This window comes from Panthera pardus, unplaced genomic scaffold (assembly GCF_024362965.1).
Source record: "Panthera pardus isolate Hobbes unplaced genomic scaffold, ASM2436296v1 HiC_scaffold_12, whole genome shotgun sequence".
NCBI classification, from domain to species: domain Eukaryota; kingdom Metazoa; phylum Chordata; class Mammalia; order Carnivora; family Felidae; genus Panthera; species Panthera pardus.
The window spans coordinates 51602154-51616339 of NW_026526677.1; the positions used below are offsets into that span (position 1 = coordinate 51602154).

General features: G+C 39.3%; 1 pseudogene; it reads left to right on the forward strand.

Moving 5' to 3' along the window:
* Positions 1–11386: 11386 nt before the first annotated feature.
* LOC109271324 (proline-rich protein 3-like) lies at positions 11387–12246 on the forward strand (annotated as a pseudogene).
* The last annotated feature ends 1940 nt before the right edge of the window (positions 12247–14186 follow it).

A 14186-nucleotide genomic window follows, 5' to 3' on the forward strand; every position in this document is an offset into this window, starting at 1 on the left:
AGTTAAGAGTCTACTTCTTGGTTTGCCTCTCTCTCTCTTTTTTTCCCTATGCTCATTTGTTTTGCTTCTTAAATTCCACATGAGTGAAATCATATGGTATTGGTCTTTCTCTGACTTATTTCCCTAGACATAATACTCTCTAGCTCCATCCATATCACTGCAAATGGCAAAATTTCATTCTTTTTTGTGGTTGAGTACACACACACACACACACACACACCACATCTTCTTTATCCATTCATCACTCTATGGACACTTGGGCTGTTTCCATACTTTGGCTATTGTAGGCAATGCTGCTACAAACATAGAGGTGCATGTATCCCTTTGATTTAGTATTTTTGTATTCTTTGGATAAATACCTAATAATGCAAATGCTAGGTCATAGGGTCGTTCTATTTTTAACTTTTTGAGTAACCTCATACGTTTTCCAGAGCGGTTGCACCAGTTTGCATTCCCACCAACAGTGCATGAGTGTTCCTGTTTCTCCACATCCTTGCCAACACCTATTTTCTGCATGATTGATTTTAGCCATTCTGATAGGTGTGAGGTCATATCTGATTGTAGTTATGATATGTATTTCCCTGATGATCAATCATGTTGAGCATTTTTTCATGTGTCTGTTGGTCGTCTGCATGTCTCCTTTGAAAAAATGGTTATTCATGACTTCTGCCCATTTTTTAACTGGTTTATTCATTTTTGAGATGTTGAGTTTGATAAGATCTTTATATATTTTGGATGCCAACCCTTTATCAGATATGTCATTTCCATAGGTTGCCTTTTACTTTTGTTGATTGCTTCCTTCACTGTACTGAAGCTTTTTATTTTAATGAAGTCCTAAGAGTTCATTTTTGCTTTTGTTTCCCTTGCCTCAGGAGACATATCTAGTAAGAAGTTGCTACAGCCAATGTCAAAGAGGTTACTGTTTGTGTTCTCCTCTAGGGTTTTCATAATTTCTGTTCTCAATTTAGGTCTTTAACTAATTTTGAATTTGCTTTTTGTGGATGGTATAAGAAAGTGGTTCAGTTTCATTCTTTTATATGTTGCTGTCCAGTTTTCCCAATACCATTTGTCGAAGAGACTTTCTTTTTTTTTCCTTTGGAAATTCTTTCCTTCTTTGTTTGAGATTAATTGACCATATAGTTGTGGGAGAAAGCCACATTACTTTTAAAGAATTAATAGCAAAAGCAGGAAGCTTCTTTTTTTGTTCTTCAGAAATATCAATACAAGTTGATGTTCTTTTAGTTGTGTTTGACTTTGTTTTTCCTCCATTTATTACACCTTCAAATATGTTATAATATCCTCTATGTTAAAATGCATACAGGAGGAGGAGTTAAGATGTCAGAGAAGTAAGGGTACCCTGGGCTTTCCTATTCCCTCGAGCACAGCTATGTGTTCAGATCACTTGGAACACCCAGGAAATTGATCTGTGGACTGCCATAATGATCTCCATGGTTGGAGGCAGACAACATGGCAGGTGTGAGGGGTGTAGAAGTGAATTGGGGGAGAGGAAAAATGGTGGTGCTGTGGAGGGGAAGGGAACCCTTTCTATGGAGAGACAAAAAAAGAGAGGAAGAGAGAGGGGTTGAGACAGTGCAGCATCAGGTTCACATAAGAGGAAAGCTTCTGTGGACCATGGACCGGGGAGCAAGAGGTACTAAATGTTGCAGGGGTTTTTTCTTGTTTTTGTTTTTTGATTTTTTTGTTTGTTTGTTTTTTGTTTTTATAAACAGTGTTTGGAGCTCAAACTCTGAGATATTGGAACTGCACAGTGACCTTCTCTGGAGCAGAGCTGTGCTGTGCCCTCCTGGGGAGGAGGGAGCTGGCCCCAGAATACATAGCGGCAACCAGAGATCTCCAAGGTGAATTGGGAGAGAGCATCCCCCCCAGAGTACTTTTGGAAGAGGGTATATGGCCTCCCCAAGGCCAAAAGACCCTGCAGGTGCCAGCAAAAGGCCTTTCATCAATAGTGGACAGAGGACCAGAGGAAATAAAACTTTTGCTGCTTTTACTGGTGCTACACCATAGATTCTGCACATTGTGTAGGGTGGGACTGTTTTTCAGAGACACAGCATACAGGGGCTCTACTCTGGAGTAAGGGGATGGATATGTGTGGTGCTGTGTTAAGACTTTGAGTTTTGGATTCCAGCCACATTCCAAAGAAAAAATGCAGTGGAGTTGTGGTACACAGCAAGCTAACTGCCCTTACTATACTGTAAGGGCTGCCTCAACAGCAGGGGATGTGAGATCCCCTGTCTGTGGATGAAAGATTGGGGTGGCACCATTTTCCCCCAACACCGACATGGTTGGTCTTCAGAAAGCAGCACACCAACCCCCAGTGGAGGTAGGAACCACTTACATCAAACCTCACTGCCCTGTGCCTGGCAACTGCTTATTTACGGGGGCACAACTGACTCTGAGCCAATACAGCAGGCCTCCCCTCCAGAAGACAGGCACAGACAGCACCCAGAAAGCACCAAGTGTACTGAAAATCACGTGCTTCAAAACAACACTTGCAGGTCTGGTGGAAATAGGGCCAGGCTTACTTTTTTTTTCTTTCTTTCTTCTTTTTTTTTCTTCTGGAATCAGGTTCATAGTTTCTTACTTGTTTTTTTTTTTTTTTTTTTTTTTTTCATTTCCTTCTCTCTCTCTCTCTTTCTCGACAAGTTTCTTTATTTTTTGTTTTTTCTTTCGTTTTCTTTTCTTCTTTTTTTTTCTTTTATTTTTCCCTTTAGAATCAGCATTATCATTTTTTGATTCTCTGGGGTTTTTTTTATTCCCTTTCCTTTTCTCTTTTTTTTGGGGGGGGGGGGAGAATCAGGTTTTTCAATTTTTTTTTCCATTTAACCAGGCTTATTTTAACAAACAAATCAAAGCACACCTAGTTAAAGTTCCAAACATTCCCCACTGCAAGCAAGGAGGAGCTCTGCGAGGTCTGACCGGGGAAAAGAGCAGTCAAAATGCAATAGCAGCGTGCATACAGCATATACCAGAAACATTTCCTGAAGAGCCAGGCCCTGGACAGTGTATGACCTCTTTTTAATATAGCATTACTCTTAGGTGCAGTAATATAACAAGATTTTAAAACACCCAAAAGACAGAAACTTAGCCAAAATGACAAGTCAGGGGAATTCTCCCCAGAAGAAAGGTCAAGAAGAAATCACAGCCAGGGACTTGTTCAGAACAGATATAAGCAATACATCTGAACAAGAAGATAGAACCACAGTCATAAGACTACTAGCTGGGCTTCAAAAAGCATAGAAGAAACCAGAGAAACCTTTGCTGTAGAGATCAAAGACCTATCAACTAGTCAGGCTGAAATAAAAACTTCTGTAACTGAGAAGCAAAACTAACTGAAGACAGTCACAGCAAGGACTAAGAAGCAGAGAAAAGAATAGGTGATATGAAGGAAAAAATTATGGAAAATAATGAAGCTGAAAAGAAGAGGGAAAGGAAGCTATTAGATCATGAGGGGAAACTTAGAGAACTTAGAGAGTCCATAAACTGAAACAATATCCATAGCACAGGAGTCCCATAAGTAGAAGAGCAGGGGAAAAAGGCAGGAGGTTTATTTGAACAAATTATAGCTGGGAACTTTCTTAATCTGGGGAAGGAAAGAGGCATCAAAATCCAAGAAGAACAGAGAACTCCCATTAAATTCAACAAAAGCTGGTCATCACCATGGCATATCATAGTCAAATTCACAAAATACACAGACAAGGAAAGAATCCTGAAAGCAATAAGGGAAAAAAGTCCTTAACTTACAAGGAAAGATAGATCAGTTCACAGCAGATTTTTCCATAGAAACTTGGCAGGCCAGAAAGGAGTGGCAGGAAATATTCAGTGTGCTTGAATGGGAAAAATATTCAGCCAATAATTCTTTACCTAGCAAGGCTATCATTTAGAATAGGAGAGATAAAGAGTTTCCCAGACAAACAGAAATTAAAGGAGTTCATGACCACTAAACCAACCCTGCAAGAAATTTTAAGGGGGAGTCTTTGAGTGGAGAAAAAAAATAGTAAAAGACCAAAGCAACAAAGACTATAAAGGACCAGAAAACATCACCAGGAACACCAGCTGTATACATGACACGATGGCACCAAATACATATCTTTCAATACTCACTCTTTAAATGATTAAAAGCTCCAATCAAAAGACATAAGGTATCAGAATGGATTAAAAAAAAAAAAAAAAAACAAGATCCATCTACATGCTGCTTACAAAAGACTTACTTTAGACCTAAAAACATCTGCAGATTGAAAGTGATGGGATGGAGAGCCATCTATCATGTTAATGTAGGCTAAAAAAAGCCAGAGTAGCCATGCTTATATCAGACAAGCTATATTTTAAAAAAGAGACTGTAACAAAAGATGAAGAAGGCATTATATCATAATTAAGGGGTCTATCCACCAAGGAGATCTAACAATGGTAAACATTTACGCCCCCAACTTGGAGAACCCAAATATATAAATCAGTTAATAACAAACATAAAGAAACTCACTGATAAAAGATTTCAATAATACTAAGGGACTTTAATATCCCACTGACAACAATGAATTGATCATCTAAGCAGAAAATCAACAGGAAAACAATAGCTTTGAATGACACACTGGACTGGATGGACTTAACAGATATATTCAGAATAGTACCCCCTAAAACAGCACAATACACATTCTTCTCAAGTGCACATGAAACATTCTACAGAACAGTTCATATACTTGGTCACAAATCAGAATATTAAAGAACATACTACTAAAGAATGAATGGGTTAACCAGAGAATTAAAGAAGAAATTTAAAAATACATGGAAGTCAATGAAAATGAAAACATGACAGTCCAAACCCTGTGGGATGCAGCAAAGGCAGTTCTAAGAGGAAAGTATATTGCAATTCAGGCCCACCTCAAGAAGCAAGAAAGGTCCCAAATACACAACTAACCTTAGGTGTAACTAACCTTATACCTAAAGGAGCTAGCAAAGGAACAAGAAATAAAGCCTAAATCCAAACAAGAATGGAAATATAAATATTAGAGAAGAAATAAACAATATAGAAACAAAAAGAAAAACCAGTAAAACAGATCAATGAAACTAAGACCTGGTTCTTTGAAGAATTAAAAAATTGATAAACCTCTAGCCAAACATATCAACAACAAAAAAGAGGGAAAGGATCCAAATAGATAAAATCATGAATGAAAAAGGAGAGATCACAACCAACACCACAGAAATACAAACAATTATGAAAATACTATGAAAAATTACAAGCCAACAAATTGGGCAATCTAGAAGAAATGGAAAAATTCCTAGAAACCCATGAGCTACTAAAACTGAAACAGAAAGAAATAGAAAATTTGAACAGTCCCATAACCAGCAAAGAAATTGGATGAGTAATCAAAAATCCTCCAACAAACAAGAGTCCTGGGCCAGATAGTTTCTCAAGGGAATTCTACCAGATATTTAAAGAACACTTAATACCTATTCTTCTCACACTGTTCCAAAAAATAAAATGGAAAGAAAGCTTCCAAACTTATTCTATGAAGCCAGCATTACCTTAATTCCAAAAACCAGACAAAGACCCCACTAAAAAGGAGAATTACAGGACAATCCCTGATGAACCTGGATGGAAAGATTCTCAACAAGATACTAGCAAATCGAATTCAAGAGTATATTCAAAGAATTATTCACCATGATCAAGTGGGATTTATTCCTGGCCTGCAAGGGTGGTTCAATACCTGCAAATCAATGAACATGATACACTGCATAAATAAAAGAAAGGATAAGAAGCATATGATCATTTCAATAGATGCAGAAAAAGCTTTTAACAAAATACAACATCCTTTCTTGATAAAAGTCCTCAAGAAAATAGAGATAGAAGAAACATATCTCAATATCATAAATGCCATATACAAAAGACCCACAGCTAATATTACCCTCAGTGAGGAAAAACTGAGAGTTTTCCCCCTGAGATCAGGAACACGACAGGGATGTCCACTCTCACCACTGCTGCACTGTTGGTGGGAATGCAAACTGGTGCAGCCACTCTGGAAAACAGTATGGAGTTCCTCAAAAAATTAAAAATAGAACTATCCTTCAACCCAGCAGCTGCACTACTAGGTATTTATAAAGGATACAAAAATGCTGATTCGAAGGGGCACATGCACCCCAATTTTTATAATAGTGCTGTCAACAATAGCCAGAGTATGGAAAGACCCCAAATATCCATTGACTGATGAACGATAAATAAGATGTGGTATATATACATAGAATGAAATTTTACTTGGTGATCAAAAAGAATGAAATTTTTCCATTTGCAACAATGTGGATAGCTCTAGAGTGTATAAGGCTAAGTGAAATAAGTCAGAAAAAGACAAATATCGTATGATTTCACTCACAGGAAACTTAAGAAACAAAACAGATGAACATAGTGGAAGGGAAGGAAAAATAAGATAAAAACAGAGGGAGGTAAACCATAAAAGACTCTTAATAGAGAAGAAAAACAGGGTTACTGGAGGGGAGGTGGGTGGGGAGATGGACTAGATGGACAAGCATTAAGGAGGGCACTTGTTGGGTAAACAATAATAAGGATTAGATAATACTTTAATGATGTTGGGATATTGGCTAGCAATTTTGTTTAATCATGGATTTATTCCTTGTACATTTATTGAAATACACTATATATGGATCAAAAAAATCCATATATGCACATGCACACACACACACACACATGCACACACACACAGCCTTTCTTTGGTCCTGTTACCCTTTCTAGCCACTGCCTAATTTTTTTTTATTTTGTTCCCAAACTTTCCACTCACTCTGTTTTCTTTCATTGCCAAATAGATTCATGACTGAAATTTTTTCATCCATTTTCCCCTTTTTACCACTTTGCCACTTTTCTTTTTTTTTAAGTTTTTAATGTTTATTTATTATTGAAAGATAGAAAGAGAGCATGAGCGTGGGAGGGGCAGAGAGGGGGGAGACAGAATCTGAAGCAGGCTCCAGGCTCTGAGCTATCAGCACAGAGCCTGATGCAGGGCTCAAACTCACAACCGAGAGATCATGACCTGAGCTAGAGTTGAATGCTTAACTGACTGAGCCACCCAGGCACCCCCGACTGTATCCTCATTGGTTGGTTAGTTGGTTAGTTAGTTCGTTCATTAGTTAGAGTTTTTGGCAATTTGACACTCCTCTTTATCACAACTCTTCTCCATTCGATTCTTTTAAGTCTAATTTCTTGAACCTAAAGTCAGTTAATATTTGATTTTTGTCTCACTTATATGCCAGTCACTAGGTTAAACTACAGAATAATCACAACAAATGCAAAAGTTTCTTATTACAGCCAGTGTTTCCACAAACCTTGCACCCTTCTTTACTATTTCCTTGTGTCTTTCCAATACCCCTTCCATAGCTGGGGGAACAGAATTCTTTCCTAGTCCCCATCCTAACCCAACCCGGTTCCATCTCATCACTCCCAGGATTCTGTCTTTCTGACCATACCACAGAGAAATTAAAAGCCTCAACATAAATAAATTAAACCACTCACCTCTCTGACCACACATGCCTACAAACCTGTAGCAATCCATCCTTTCCTCACAGGGAAGAGTTGTCTTTAAAAAAAAATTGCCTTAGCTACAATAAGGGTATTCCCTGTGCTCAAAACTTCACATACTTCTTCTTTGGCTATTTCTCTAACAATTACAACCTCTTTTCTCCCTTTATCTTCCTTATCTCCTATGCTATTGGTTTTCCTTCTAATAAAAGAATAAATATATTTATCATCTTACCCTTCACTCTAAGCTTTCCCATGTAGTGTGCTTTTCATCTCTTTGATGAATCTGTTCTGCACAATTCAAAGACACCTTTCAATGGCCAAACATACTGATTTTGCTTTTGGTTATCTTGCTTGATCTCTCAGTCATAATTAAAACTATGGATACTCTTGAAGATGTATTTTCCCTTGCTTTCTCTTATTCCTTTTTTCTCTAATGACATCCTTTCCTTTATCATCTTTTTCCTTCTGCTTATCTTTTAATATTGACATTTCCCTCATTTCTTCACTTTCTGAGTCTACACTCTCTGAATGACCTCATTTCTTCTGACTTTGGCTATCATTTAATTGTTGATGACTTCTATATCTCCATAAGCAACTGAGGCTTTTTTTTCAGAGTTCTGATTTACACAACAAACATCTTACAGGACCTCACTGACAATTTCCTTACATATATAATAGAAATAATGATGATGATGGTAGTATAAGTTTTCAGAACAACTTGGTTTGAATCTGAGTTCTATGAATTAATATATAGATCTTCTTGAGTAAGTAATTTCAGTTACACAAACCTCAGTTTCCACATCTATAAAATGAGGATATTAGTATCTAATTTCTCCATTTGCTGTAAAAATTAAATGTAATAACTTATATAAACACAGTTATTATTTGGTATATGACAAGTATTAATTATCTGTAATAATAACAAATAAATATTACTTAATGCACAAATATGAACCAGTCACTCTACACACATTTTCTCATTTAACTTTCAATTTAGGACAACAAAAATTGAAACTATTATACTCCTCTGTTTTTTCCATAATTTATTTTCTACATAAATACTCCCTGTCTTTCTTATATTGACACAGATACTAAGACAGTCTCTCAGGCTGAAAGGGGGAGACATTTTTCTCCCTTCCTTTCTTTCTACCTACTAGACAGGTGAAATAGTCACTAGATTGTATCTCAGATCTCAAATTTCTCTCCTCCTCTCTATTCCCAGTTATCATCAACCTATTTTCTGACCCTATACTTTCTATTTGTTATACTTCTATGATCTCTCTGCCTCCTGTATTGCTCTTTCAAAAAATAGAATAGAAGTGGGGCGCCTGGGTGGCTCCGTTGGTTAAGTGCCCAACTCTTGATTTTGGCCCAGGTCATGATCTCACAGTTCATTAGTTTGGGTTCTGTGCTGGCAGTGCAGGGGCTGTTTGGGATTCTCTCTCTCTCCCTCCCTCCTTCTCTCTCTCTTTCTCTCTCTCAAGATAAATTTTTAAAAAGAGAATAGAATAATCTTTAGAAAGTGACAATCATATAATTTTCAATTCTCCCATTAAATCAATTCAGTGATTCTCCGTTGCTTATAGACTGAAATCCAAATGCCTGATCAAATCCTACAGCATCTCTACCTGACTGCGGCTGTCTGAAAGGCCATCCTTCCCCACTTCCTAACTCCTAATTCATGTCCCTGCTATACCCAAAGGTACAGGAATCTGTGTCTTTGCCTGTGCCATTTCCTCTATCGAAGTTCACTTCTGCCTTATCAACTAGATAAACTCCTAGTCATCCTTCAGTATTCTCCTCTGACACTTCTTCACCCAATCTTTCTAGAAGTCTACTAAGCTGAGCTGTTATTTTCCATCTCTCTCGGTTTCTCTAGGTTTTATACCTACCACTATTCATACATATTTTCTGTCATACAATATATATTTACTTTCAAGTCGCTGTTTTTTTCTAGTTTATGAATTCTTAAGACAAAGATTCTCAGTGACTTTATCCCCATCTCTTGACACAGATAACTTTTTCAATAAATCAATTCAATTTCAACAAATCAATATGTGTATATCCCATGCACATATTACCACACATTTTATACATATTTTTACTTATATTCCCAAACACAAACACTTATACAACCAGGAACCATAAAGCATGAAAGTAGGAAAAATAAGGCATGTTCACCTAGGCTTGGAGTAGGTAAAGTTGCACAAATAATGTTTTTTTTTTTTCTTCCTACCTTGAACTCAAGAAGAAAATTACCAATTGGCCACTTTACCTTCTGCATGAGATCAGGGTAAAGTATGTACACTGTGACAGAGATGATAGAGCAAACTATTGGGTCTTTCGGTAACAAAAGTCCTCAAAAGCTGTCATATTCATCTCAGTTTCTAGATCCAGAGATTTTCAAAATCAAAATACCAGGTTTCCATGTAGGCTTCTGCCTGTAGCAATGGGAAAAGTACAAGGGGATGGAAGCAGAGTCAGCAAAGGGCAGAGAAGTATCGGCCAGGGTCCAGTTGTTACAAAATGAGGTCAATGTGGAAAGTTATTACCATAGAGATTTTAGTGTAAAAGTCCTAATTTTTTTCTACTGTACAGAATCTGATCCCTGCAGGTACCTTGGAACAGAATCTCTGTACCAAGTTCTTGCAAAGAGAGTTAAAGATAAGTGCCCCACACATCAAAAAAGGAAAGTTCGTGTTGAAGAGGAAAGGCCAATTCTTCACAAATCTTGCAGAAGCTCCTAAAGAGATGTAGTCCCCTGGACAATTCCCTACTCTTACCTGCTGGGCTGGGCTAAGCACAGAGCAGTGGAGTCGCTGGTGAGGGGTCAAGGGCTGAGTATAGGATGGTGAAATCTGCAGTCTGAAGATCCAAATCCCACTTGGCACTTCTTCCAGGATTTTTATTCCCTGACACTCAGAACATTTCTCTATCCTAAACTGTTGCCAACCACTTGTCAAAGACAAAAACCTAAATTCTCTAAGGGCCTGAACAGTGGTTTTTCCTAAGAGGAAGTTATTAAAAATGAAGTCCTGAGAGCTGAGATAAACAGTACATTCCCATGAGTCTGGCTTCATAAAATTCTCTGAAGCTCTTTGTATTATGCTTGTAGACACAGATTACAATCTCTGGGTCTCCCTTGATTTTAAACTCTACTAAAAAGAGACAAAATTTAAATAGTGATATGGAATCCAATGTATATTTGTTATTCAACAGAGCAATTCTATTTCTAGGCTCCTACGAGAAATTAAATATTTTGTTCACAGAAAATTACAATTGTTCTTATCAGCTTTATTCAAACTATCCAAAAAACTCGAAAAAAACCCCAAATGTGTGTCAATAGATGAATACACAAATAAACTAGTGTATCCTTATAGTGCACTCATTTAACAGAATACTACTCAGGTTTTTAAACATATTTATTAATTTTTGGGATAGCACCAGTAGGGGAGCGACAGAGAGAGGGGGACAGAAGATCCAACGCAGGTTCTGCACAGAGAGGCTGACAGAAAAAAGCCCGATGTGGGGCTTGAACTCACAAATGACAAGATCATGACCTGAGCCAAAGTCAGACACTCAACCGACTGAGCCACCCAGGTGACCCAACTCAGTATTTTTTTTAATGAACTGCTGAAAAATGTAACATCATAATTGAATCCAAAAAACACTGTGCTGAACAAAAGAACTAATCACAAAAAAGTTCATACTGTATGATTCCATTTTTATGAAATTCGAGAGTCAGTAGCTACTTGGGGACCAGTGTATAAGAACTGACAGCAACCCAGCGTGCCCCTTCCTCACTGCCCTCCAAATCCTGCTGCAGCCATTGCTGCAACCACGATGCCGAAATAAAAGAAGCAGAATCAGTAGCAGCTGCCACCACCACAGCAGCCCCCGCTGCCAGAGCAGGAAGAGAGTAGAGTCGAGGAGGGTGGGAGTCCCATAGGACCACCCAGGATTCTGGGTGCCCCCCATGGCCAAATGGAAAGCCGGGTGACCCCAAGTCAGTCCCAAGCTGGAATCCTCCCACATGTCCACCATCAGTAGAATAGATAAATAAGTTGTTGTGTGTGCATGCAATGGGAGACTACACTGCAAGAAAATGAATGGACTCCTGCTATAGGCAACCTGGATTAATTCTCACAAACACGATGTTGAGTGAAAGGAGCCAGATAGGAAAGAATGCAGATTCTCTTCACAGAAGTCCTCCAGGATCAAGGGGACCAATGATTTCACCACTACTGAGTCTCAAACCTCCTCCCTGGGGCAGAGGCCCAATTCGGGGGGCCTAGGCCCCAGATGTGGCCCATATGGTCGTGGTTGGTGGGGGGCCAGTACTGAACCTCCTTTTCCTGGACCACGCCGTGGGGGTCCTTCCAGGGGAGGCTTTCACAAAGAGCAGAGAAAAATCCTCAAAAGCTCATAAGTTGGTCTCTATCTGCCCACCCAAGGATGGCCCCAAAGTTATGGAAGACAAATCCAACCACCCTGTCTGCTGACACTTTGCCAAAAAAGGGCCACTGTCGATATGAGGACCTCTGTGCCTTCTACCATGCAGGCATCAGTGGACCTCCTCTGTGAGACTGTGCCTTCCCATCCAGGCTGGAAAGAGCCATTTGGACCTAGCAGTCATATATTTCCCTGTGGCCCTGTGATGGCTACTGTGAGGCTGTTCCCCCCACCACCCTCAATCAGTGACACCCACCTCCATCCATCCCCTCCCCATTTGGGGTCCAGAGTTGTGTTTCATCACTGGTGCCAGTGTGTGGTCTTTCTTCTGATCCAGCCTCTAGAGACTCGCCTTCAAGACCCCATCTTTGCTCCCTTCAACTGCCTTCTGGATCCTCTTCCCCCTCACCAACTGACTGAACAGGAAACCTCTTTGGTGCTGTTTCTTATGCATCCGTTCACCCAGTCCCCAGTACTGTCCTTGATTCCTGAGAGCCCTGGAGCAGTTTCCTAGCACTCCCTTCTAGCTGCTTAAGTCCTTTTTAAAATGAAACAACCCTTACCTCCAAAGTTGCCAGTTGTCCTGTGAAACTCACCAGGTTGACCTGGGGTCAAGTATGGATGACTGGTTCAGAGTTACTCCCTGAAAGGACGCTCTCCCTGCTTTTGGATTTTGTAATTTCTGCATCAGTAGCATGATCTCCACCACTCTGGTCTGCGATCACTGTGCTTTGTGAAACTGCCCATCCCCTTGTATGCAGCCTCTCTCAGTGTCCGTGGCCTCTTTGTGACTTCCCAACACTAGAGTAAGTTTTTCTGCCAAAACAAATGAGACTTGGTGCCCTCTAGACTTTCCATACCTCCCAACATGGGAGAATTGTGAACCTTTCTGCAAGACTGCCTCCCTGGTCTCCCCATCCTGGCGTTGGTTTTTCTGGGTTTGACACAAGTCCATGAGATGTCCTCTAAAGCTTCTGACGAGTAACCCTATCTCCTCTCCAGCCCACTTTAGTTACACTATGTCATTGTGAGGCCACCAGCCCTTTCATCTGAATTCTGTGAATCTCCACCCGGCCTACCTTTGGGTGGAACCTGGGCAGTAGGGTTGCCTTCATCTAAGCTTCTTCCCTGCATCCCTGGCACTGGTTGCTTTCTATAAAAATAGCAGTGAACAGGCTCAGTTTTGAGCTGGCCCTGAGGAAATGGGTCAGGAGTTGTGTGGGCAAGAGGGAAGGATGAGAGCCGTTGGAGAACTGAGAATTAATTTTTTTCTTTTAAACATTTTTTATATTAGTAATAAATGCAGTGGAAACAATAACAAAAAAAGAACTGACAGCAAAAGGCCATAAGGAAATTTTCTGATGAAAAATTTAAATAGATGTATTATATATCTACTATATTATATTATAGATGTCTTATATTATATTGAAGTTATAAATCCATTCACTGTAAACTTGTACAGACACTGTGGAAAACAGCATAAAGTTTCCCCCCAAAATTACAAATAGAAATACCTTATGATCCAATAATTCCAGTACTGGGTATTGACCCAAAGAAAATAAAAACACTAATTTGAAAAGATATATGCTCCCTTATGCTTATTTCAGAATTATTTATAATAATCAAGATAAGGAAGCAACCTAAGTGTCTATTTTTTTTTTCATGAAATTTATTGTCAAATTGGTTTCCATACAACACCCAGTGCTCATCCCAAAAGGTGCCCTCCTCAATACCCATCACCCACCCTCCCCTCCCTCCCACCCCCCCATCAACCCTCAGTTTGTTCTCAGTTTTTAACAGTCTCTTATGCTTTGGCTCTCTCCCACTCTAACCTCTATTTTTTTTTTTTCCTTCCCCTCCCCCATGGGTTTCTGTTACGTTTCTCAGGATCCACATAAGAGTGAAACCATATGGTATCTGTCTTTCTCTGTATGGCTTATTTCACTTAGCATCACACTCTCCAGTTCCACCCACGTTGCTACAAAGGGCCATATTTCATTTTTTCTCATTGCCACGTAGTATTCCATTGTGTATATAAACCACAATTTCTTTATCCATTCATCAGTTGATGGACATTTAGCCTCTTTCCATAATTTGGCTATTGTGGAGAGTGCTGCTATAAACATTGGGGTACAAGTGCCCCTATGCATCAGTACTCCTGTATCCCTTGGATAAGTTCCTAGCAGTGCTA